At 39.8% G+C, this 8013-nt stretch overlaps 1 long non-coding RNA gene across 1 annotated transcript; it reads left to right on the top strand.

Annotated features, from left to right (window-relative positions):
- Positions 1–1311: 1311 nt before the first annotated feature.
- Positions 1312–2009, top strand: LOC122130440. Its single transcript, XR_006151882.1, has 3 exons — positions 1312–1423; positions 1534–1570; positions 1762–2009. It is a non-coding gene; the product is annotated as an uncharacterized LOC122130440 (long non-coding RNA).
- The last annotated feature ends 6004 nt before the right edge of the window (positions 2010–8013 follow it).

The following is an 8013-nucleotide window of genomic DNA, read 5'->3' as shown; positions in this document are numbered from 1 at the left end:
GGTGTGGTTGCTAGGGCATTGCTATAGTAGTCAATCTGGTTAACAGCGTGTTACTAAGGAAGCTTAGTTGATTGCTGTGGTGGTTGTAATGGTGTTTCTATGGTAGTTTAGATTGTTGCTAGGGTGTTGCTATGGTAATTGAGGTGGTTGCTGCAGTTGTTGTTAGGTTGTTGCTATGGTACTTATGATTGTTGCAAGATGTTTCTATGACAGCTGTGGTTTCTGTGGTAGCTGCTTGGTTATTACAATTGTAGTCAAGGTGGTTGCTTAGGTATTGATACTGTATAGAATCATAATTATGTCTATGTAGAAAGGCAGATAATCAGTTCTAATACAAATAGACTGTCGATTATCTATCCTTTGCTGACATTTTGGTGAGACTTTTTATGGCACTTTTTCAGGTGCTGTGTACACCTAAAGAATACAATAAATACACCAGGTACACCAAAACGGTTCAGCTCTCTTGGGAGAAGCTGTATTATGAGCAGCAGGTAATTATCATCCTAGTTCATGGCAAAGATAGTTAATGGGATACGTCCCTGTTATTCTGTCTTATTATAGTGGTTGTTAATACAATAACAATATGTGCTTCTCAGAAAAAGCTGCTGAAAGACTTTCTGACCTTGAAAGAGAAGGGTGGCATTTCCTGTAATATCCACATGTCAGATATGAGAGACTGGCTTGTCCACAGAGGTGCAGACATGTGCAACAAGATGTAAGTATTTATTTGTTGTGTATCAGCTCACTCTGGGTGTAATTGTCTCTTAGCAAGGGTGTGAGTGGTAAACCAATGCATTTCTTGGATCGAGCTCCAGTCCAAAGAGTAGATTTGAAATCGGTAGAACAACATCTACTACATTGGAGCGTAAAGTGTAATGGATTTTGTTACTGTCCAAGGTTCCAGAAACAGTCAGGGAACAGACGGGATCTGCACCTTGCTAAATTGGTAAGATATTTATAATTATTTAGGCAGAGAAACCATTTAGGACAGATAAAAAGATGAAACATTTTAAATGTCTCACTGATTAATTTCATTAATGGCTTTGTGGTCACAATGAATGCCCTCATCTTTTCCAACCCTTCCTCACAGACATGGGAAGTGAATCGGCGGCTCAAGCTGGAGGAGATAGAGAGAGAGGTGTGTCGGGAACTACGTCTGGAGCGTTCCTCCAAGATACCAATCTCCCACAGAAGCGAGGTAAGGGTTTGGAAAGCTCTGAGTAAGTCTTCAAGTCAATATAACAATAATCGTAAATTCTCTATGTCTTTCCTTCGTCTCTTTCACATTGCAGATTATGAAAACTGTGGAGTGGGTCCCATTTCCAAACTCTTATGGACCAGGTCCACGTGACTTCACTTCCCCATCAGGAGCATCAAGTGACGGTTTCTACACATCTTCTATGACTTTTGACTCTTTTGACTCGTAAGTTGTTTTTACGAATTGATACACCACTAAAAGAGATTGCCATTTCCACAGTAGTCTTATTTGTCATATGTATTAATATTTTAAAAAATATATTATTATTATTACAGATTGTTCATGGAGACCCCAGAGGAACAACATGTGATGGTGAGCTGTACAAAACACAAAATGGCTGTTTATCCTCCTTATTCTGCAGAGGCTATGCACATGATTTGTATGGTTCATTATGATTCTATTGAAGATTACAAACAAAATGCAGATTTTCTTTGATGTCAATGGTCAGTGCTATACTCCTTCATATACAGTATATATATATATTTTGGTTTCTTTGTGTTAAGCTTTCTTCGGAAGACAGGAAAGCAATTTTTCACAATGTCAAGACTCATGTCATCTCTGAAGTCAGGAAAAACCTCCTTCCAGTTCTGAGGAAAAAAATTCGAAAGAAGGAATCAAGCTCCTCGTCAGGAAGTGGCAGGCCCTCCAGTGAAAACTCTGACCGATGCCTTAGCAGCTCCTCTTTTCTTTCCACTGACTCTTCTTCTAGCAACAACAACACTATAACAATGATGTTCAGTCCGAGGTCAAGTGCCACCACTTCTTCCCCTGCCTCTCTTCATGACAAAGAAAGTGGGAGTTATGAATCATACCTAGGACTGACTTTTTACACGGAAGTTCCTTTTTCAGAGGAACTTTGTAATGAGACTTCAGTTAAGAGATCAGTCACTCCCTCCAGTGCAGTAAATGCCCAGGAGAGCCCAATAACCATAACACCTTCGTCTGAAGCTTTCAGAGCTGAAAGCTTTGTTTTGGAGATAATACATGATTCAATCACTTTCTCTGAAACATCTCAGAATGATATTAACAACTCTGACACTCTTGCTGGATTCACCATCATGTCCAACGATGTTGTGGACACAACCCTGGACGGAGCAATAGGAGTGTTAGATAGAGAAGGACTACTCTCTCAGGATAGACACTCCAATGAAGAGTTTGATGATCGCCTTTTGTCTATCGGACCCTGTATTACTACTGATGACCATGGCACTGAGATCAAACTTTTGGGTGGTAAGCCAACGGATGAAGCTATCAATAACATACTTGATGAAGAGAAAGATATAGACCTGTACACAGGGCAGATAATTGAGGCTGTCACACAAGACGTACTATCAAGTGAGTCTTCTTCCAGTACATCAAAGGAGAGGGTGTTTTCTGAATGTGACCCTAAAATTACATGCAAAGAAACTGCTTCAGGAACGCACCTAGATTGGGCTCATCCTAGGAAATCAGTGGATCGTATCTTGCAGGATAATAAACTGCATAGTGTTAACACACCTAGGGAACTATTACCAAGAAACACTCCACAACTGGCTCATTCTGTTGCTTCCGTCTTGTATCACAACATATGTGACAGTGAATCCTCCAGACAATCCACACATTACTCCAGCTCTCGGATCAGCTGTGATGCTAGTTTGTGTGAGACCACCAAGGAACCGGAACTAAAAGAGTTGTCAGGGTCTGCTGTTAATCTCCTCAAAGACATGTTTGGAGAGAAAGCCCAGAGTCTGAAAACGACCAAGGACCCAATCCAGCTCATCACAAACCCAACTTCAGAGACACTCTTCTTCATGCCCCACGTCAACAATAAAGACACAGTTGTGCACAAAATAGCCATTGAAGACCTGTGTGCAATGGATGCCATGAAGAATATGATTCCTCCTAACGACTCAAAGAGGGTGAAGACCCCATCCGCCTCTAGGTCCAAAAGTGAGAGATTCTCTCGGCCCTCAAGTCCAACTAATAACCTCTTACTGGCAGTTATAGAAAAACTGGTCAATAAAATGACTGTTCGCAGTCTCAGCATCCCAGAGGCATCAAATGATGCTGCTTGCAAACAGTTATCATGTTGTTCTCCAAATGGACCTCTTTCAGAGTTTCAGCATCAACTGATTTCTAGGCTCTGCCCTGTGCTTGTGTCTGACATTATGGAATCGCTTTCCAGTGAAATCGTCAGCCCTGATGGTAGGATTTTATTTTGTTTGTCAATTCAGATTTCAGACTGCCTCATGCAATATCTTCTGTGTGAAGATACATTTCAAAGTGGGCTATTACTTTAACTCCAACTTAGTTTTGTTGTTTAACCTTTACACAGCTATATTTACTTAACTATAACTATATTACATAATTCTAACTGGCTGATTTATTTGTTTTTGTATGAATTTAAACGGAATCTTGTATTTGCATCAGATTTAGGTGAATCAGCTTGCCAATCACCTGTGCAAGTTATCGAAGATGGAATGATAAGGTCTGGAAACGCAAGTGCCGACGTCTCAAATCATTCTGTTCAAGAGGACACCTGTGCCCAAGAAGGCAACGGTATTGCCAGTGAGGGAGTGACAGATGAATCTGTTGATATTCTGAAAAAGGCTGTGTATGACATTGAGTCTGCCATGACTGATGCTGCAAAACAGGGTTGCTCTAGCCTTCCATTCAAAACAGATGTCGTCGTAGACGTCATCACTAAGCTGGTCTCTGATATTGAGTCTGCCAGTAACTCACCGACATATCTCACGAACATGGCAGTTGACATGGTGGTATCTGTGTTGGATGATCTATCAGAGGATCCTATGATGATTTCAATTCCAGCATCTCCTGACCACTTTCATTCTCAAGTGAAATACAGCAGGCCCCCCAGTTGTAGGATCGTAAGCAGTGTTCGCAAGGAGCTTGAGGAACAGATTGGTTCCGCTGATTCCCTCAAGCGAGCTCTAAACTCTGAAAGCACAGAAGTCACCAAGGCCATCTCGAGTGCCGTTGCAAGGGAAGTCTCTACACTCCTTTCAGAATCAGTAGCTCGTCACATAGCCTCCACTTCCAGCTCTGACTCTCTGTTAAGCGCACCTGCTACGACCTTGGCACCTGCCGTGCGACCACTAACTGCTGTCATCAGACCTGACGTCCCTAACGACCCTGACTGTTTGGCTAATCCCTACCATAGATGTGCATCTTCCATGGATACCAAGCCTTTAATGATGATGGTGCACCTTGGGACAGTCAAGGATATTGTCAGCAGACTCCTGTTACACCTGTTACCGATGGGTTTAAAGGACTTTAACCTGGCTGACTGCAGCCTCTTTGACACCATCTTCTCTGAACTTTCTTCCAGTCTCTTTTTGAGTGTTTCCAGGAACAAACGGAAGGCCACTGTTTGCCTGGACTCTGTTGAGGTCTGTCAGGTTGTCCTCATGGTCTACAAGCGGTTAATCAAAATGTATGGTTCTCCAGAACATCTTGAGAGCCTGACATTTGCAAAGTGCCCCGAGTTTTATTCCTGCATTTCAAAACTCATTGTGGAAGGCATTTTAAAGTCACCCCCAAGACAGCCCTCTGGAATGAAGGAAACCAGAGCAGTGTGCTCCTCAAATGCTACTGTCTCCGCTGATGTTCCCAGGACACCAAAGGAGCAAACAGAGTGTGGAAAGAAACAGCAGACCAAGACTATGGCAACCATTCAAGCAGAGGTAGACGTTTTTTTCTATGTAAGGAATATATGTATTACCCTCTTGGTATGTTCTCCAGTATCTATTGGGGATGGTACCATTTCTGTATAGGTCACAGATATTGCATTTTTGTATTTACAGGCCATAAAGTACCACACCAATGAATACTCCTCAACCCTCACAGAGGATTTTGTTTTGGGATCTGCTATGGGTGAGTAATTTTCTTTGTTAAAAAGTATAGGTAGTAAAATTTTAAAAACCTTCCAGGGCTGGATGAGTAATGGCAGTATGGAATAGCTGAGATTTATATGCTTGTGATGGACGGTTATTAGTAGAGCAAAAATCTCTCTAAGGCCCACAAATATAATTGTGTCATTTGATCACCAGGCAAAGACAAGATACCCAAGAAGAAGGGCAGAGTTCACCGCATATTCAAGGGGGTTAGACGCAGCTTCACAAGCTGCACTTCATCCAGAGGAGTAATGGATTAGTTTCTTTTATTCTATTTTTAGTTATTTTATTTTATTTTTATTTTCTTTCATTATTTTTTACTTAACCTTACTGAAAGGAAACTCAAAAGGTCCACAAGAATTTCCTTTAATTTACATTAATGCCCCGTCCTCCCGTGTATTGGTCATGCACAAACATAACAAACTTGTTTTATTTGAGAAGTGGTCTTCAATTAAGTTCTGCTCGCCAGCCAGCTCAAACTGACTTTTACAGATATACAAAGAATCTTTGTTCAAAATTTTATTTAATCTTTCCCCTTTCTGCAAACATTCAAAAATCAAGCACCACTGCCCCATTCAAAGTTCAAATATATAAGAATTTCCATTATATAAATAAGCCTCTTATATTGTCATATAAATTATGAATTGAAATTTAAAAAGCAGTTTTGGGTGAGCTCCCGGCAGTCATTTGCAGGTTTGAGCCCCTCCTCTCTTTCTTTTCAGATGATAAAACTCCATCATTCAAAAACGTCATGAAACAAATCCCCAACCTCCCCACAAATGATCTGAAATATAGTACTGTGGGTAGTATAAGTGTAAAGATTAAGTAAAATGGACTGAAAATAAAAGGAAATACACAATGTATATTTTCCAGTCTAAGATTTGAAATATAAACAGAATTTTTCCCCTTCAGATATTGTTTTCCGAGTGTTGACTTGTCAACAATTCACCCCCCTAAACATAGGTACCCAGTGACAACCCCTTGATTTTAATGGTGACAAAATGAGTGTTCCTTTTAGGTTAAAGGTTTTATTTTTTGATGGACATCAATAAAATACACAGCATGCAAACATATTAAGGAGTGGCTCTAATATTTCAAATCCTTTTCATATATCAATTCAGTCAGTGTATTCCAGCTTTTTTTTTACTGTTTTATCAGAATTTAGGTACTCCAAACTATCACCAGTCAAGTCTAATTAAGGTAAGGGGTCTTCCTCTTGAATGTGAGGAACTGTGTGACTATCACAGAAGTAAATAACTTATATATACAGGCCCTCCATCATATGATTAAGGTCACGCATCCATCCAATTCATGTTCATGCATTGCTTATCGTTCAACATTGTATTTTTAGTTGTCAGAACGATGAAGATATCTACAAATACATTCAAACTAGTCAGATTTGCAATTTCAGATATCTCCCTTGTAAGATCGAGATCGATACAAGGGTAAGTAAAGCAATGAAAACAGTAAACAGTGGCTTCAATTTACATTACGGGTAAATAGGGATAGAACAGAGCCGCAACACACGCCACATGCTGTACCTGGCATGCGTAATGGCCCTCTTACACAGCACAGCATGTGCCCAACTTTATTCATGTTGGATTGGATTCATGTTAAAGTTTTGATGAATTACGTTTAATTATGTTGCCAGACATGTTGGTGCATTAAACAAAATGAATTGTCATTATAAATTGCATTTTTAAATGTTGTTTCTTGTATGTTTCATTTTAATATTTTTACCATCATTGATTTTTAAACAGTTTCAAATCCAAATGCAGACCTTCAATTTGAATGATACATGCCTGACCACAAGGTGGCAATGTAAAATAAAATATAAAATCACAAACTGAAACCTTCAGCATTTGGAATCTCTGTATAGACGGCAATTGATGAAGCCTAAAGATCATTGTGAATCACATAATATTAAATGAGCAACAGCCGCATTAAAAAGTATGATGTAGTAGTAGCATATCACACAAACTATCATCGGAAAAATATAAACCACACAAGTTGTTAGTGAGAGAGAAGTAGTGCATTAGTAGACATGTCTTCCCATAGTGGCTGAAGTCCAGATGAGGACCTTTGTGATCTCGCAGCCCCCTGTGGTTGTGTTGGATAACTGCAATACTTCTCCTCCAGATCATAGACTTGGGGGGCCCGCACCATGAATTCAAGAGGCGGAACTGTTGCCGCACACGATCCTGTTGCAAGTCGAAATCATACTCATTAGGCATGGGCTTGGATTTTTTTGTCATGCTTTAGTTTCAAAACATATAATTAAATTTGACAGTCAGAGTAACATTGTGTTACATTGCTGAATAACCTGCTGTTGGGACTAGTAGAGGATAGACTATTCTAGGTTAGGACAAACATGCATAGGCCTAACTGATGACCTAATATGTACCTGTCATCTTCCATTAAACAACATTTATGTAAATTCCATATCTGTCCTTGGGATTAATACACTATAAATAAAAATAAAAAAATTATGTTACTTCGGTGTTCTATCTCTGTACAGATCTTTGATATGTAAAATACAAAGATACAGCAGACATCACTGTAGCAAACCTTATTATGCCAAAATGCAGTAATACTTTACTGTGACATGGTCCAAGTTCAGATGACTAGCCCTCGATTATTAGTATATCTGCAGAAAAGGAGCATCTAAATCAAATAGTCTGTCTATTAACAGTGCAGGAAAGTAACCTAACATGCAATCTAGATTACATAATCAGATTAGAAAAGTGAAGTACTTTTAATTAGTATCAACGCAACACGTCAAGTGTTCAGAAGGCTGCTGCTATCAGCAGCATCCAGCTGTGCACCCTGTTGTGCAGGCCACTCACGAGACTTGGGGACCAC

The sequence above is a fragment of the Clupea harengus genome, unplaced genomic scaffold (assembly GCF_900700415.2).
Source record: "Clupea harengus unplaced genomic scaffold, Ch_v2.0.2, whole genome shotgun sequence".
Taxonomy (NCBI): domain Eukaryota; kingdom Metazoa; phylum Chordata; class Actinopteri; order Clupeiformes; family Clupeidae; genus Clupea; species Clupea harengus.
Note: the sequence above shows the minus strand (reverse complement) of the source record. Positions and strands in the feature narration are given on the sequence as shown.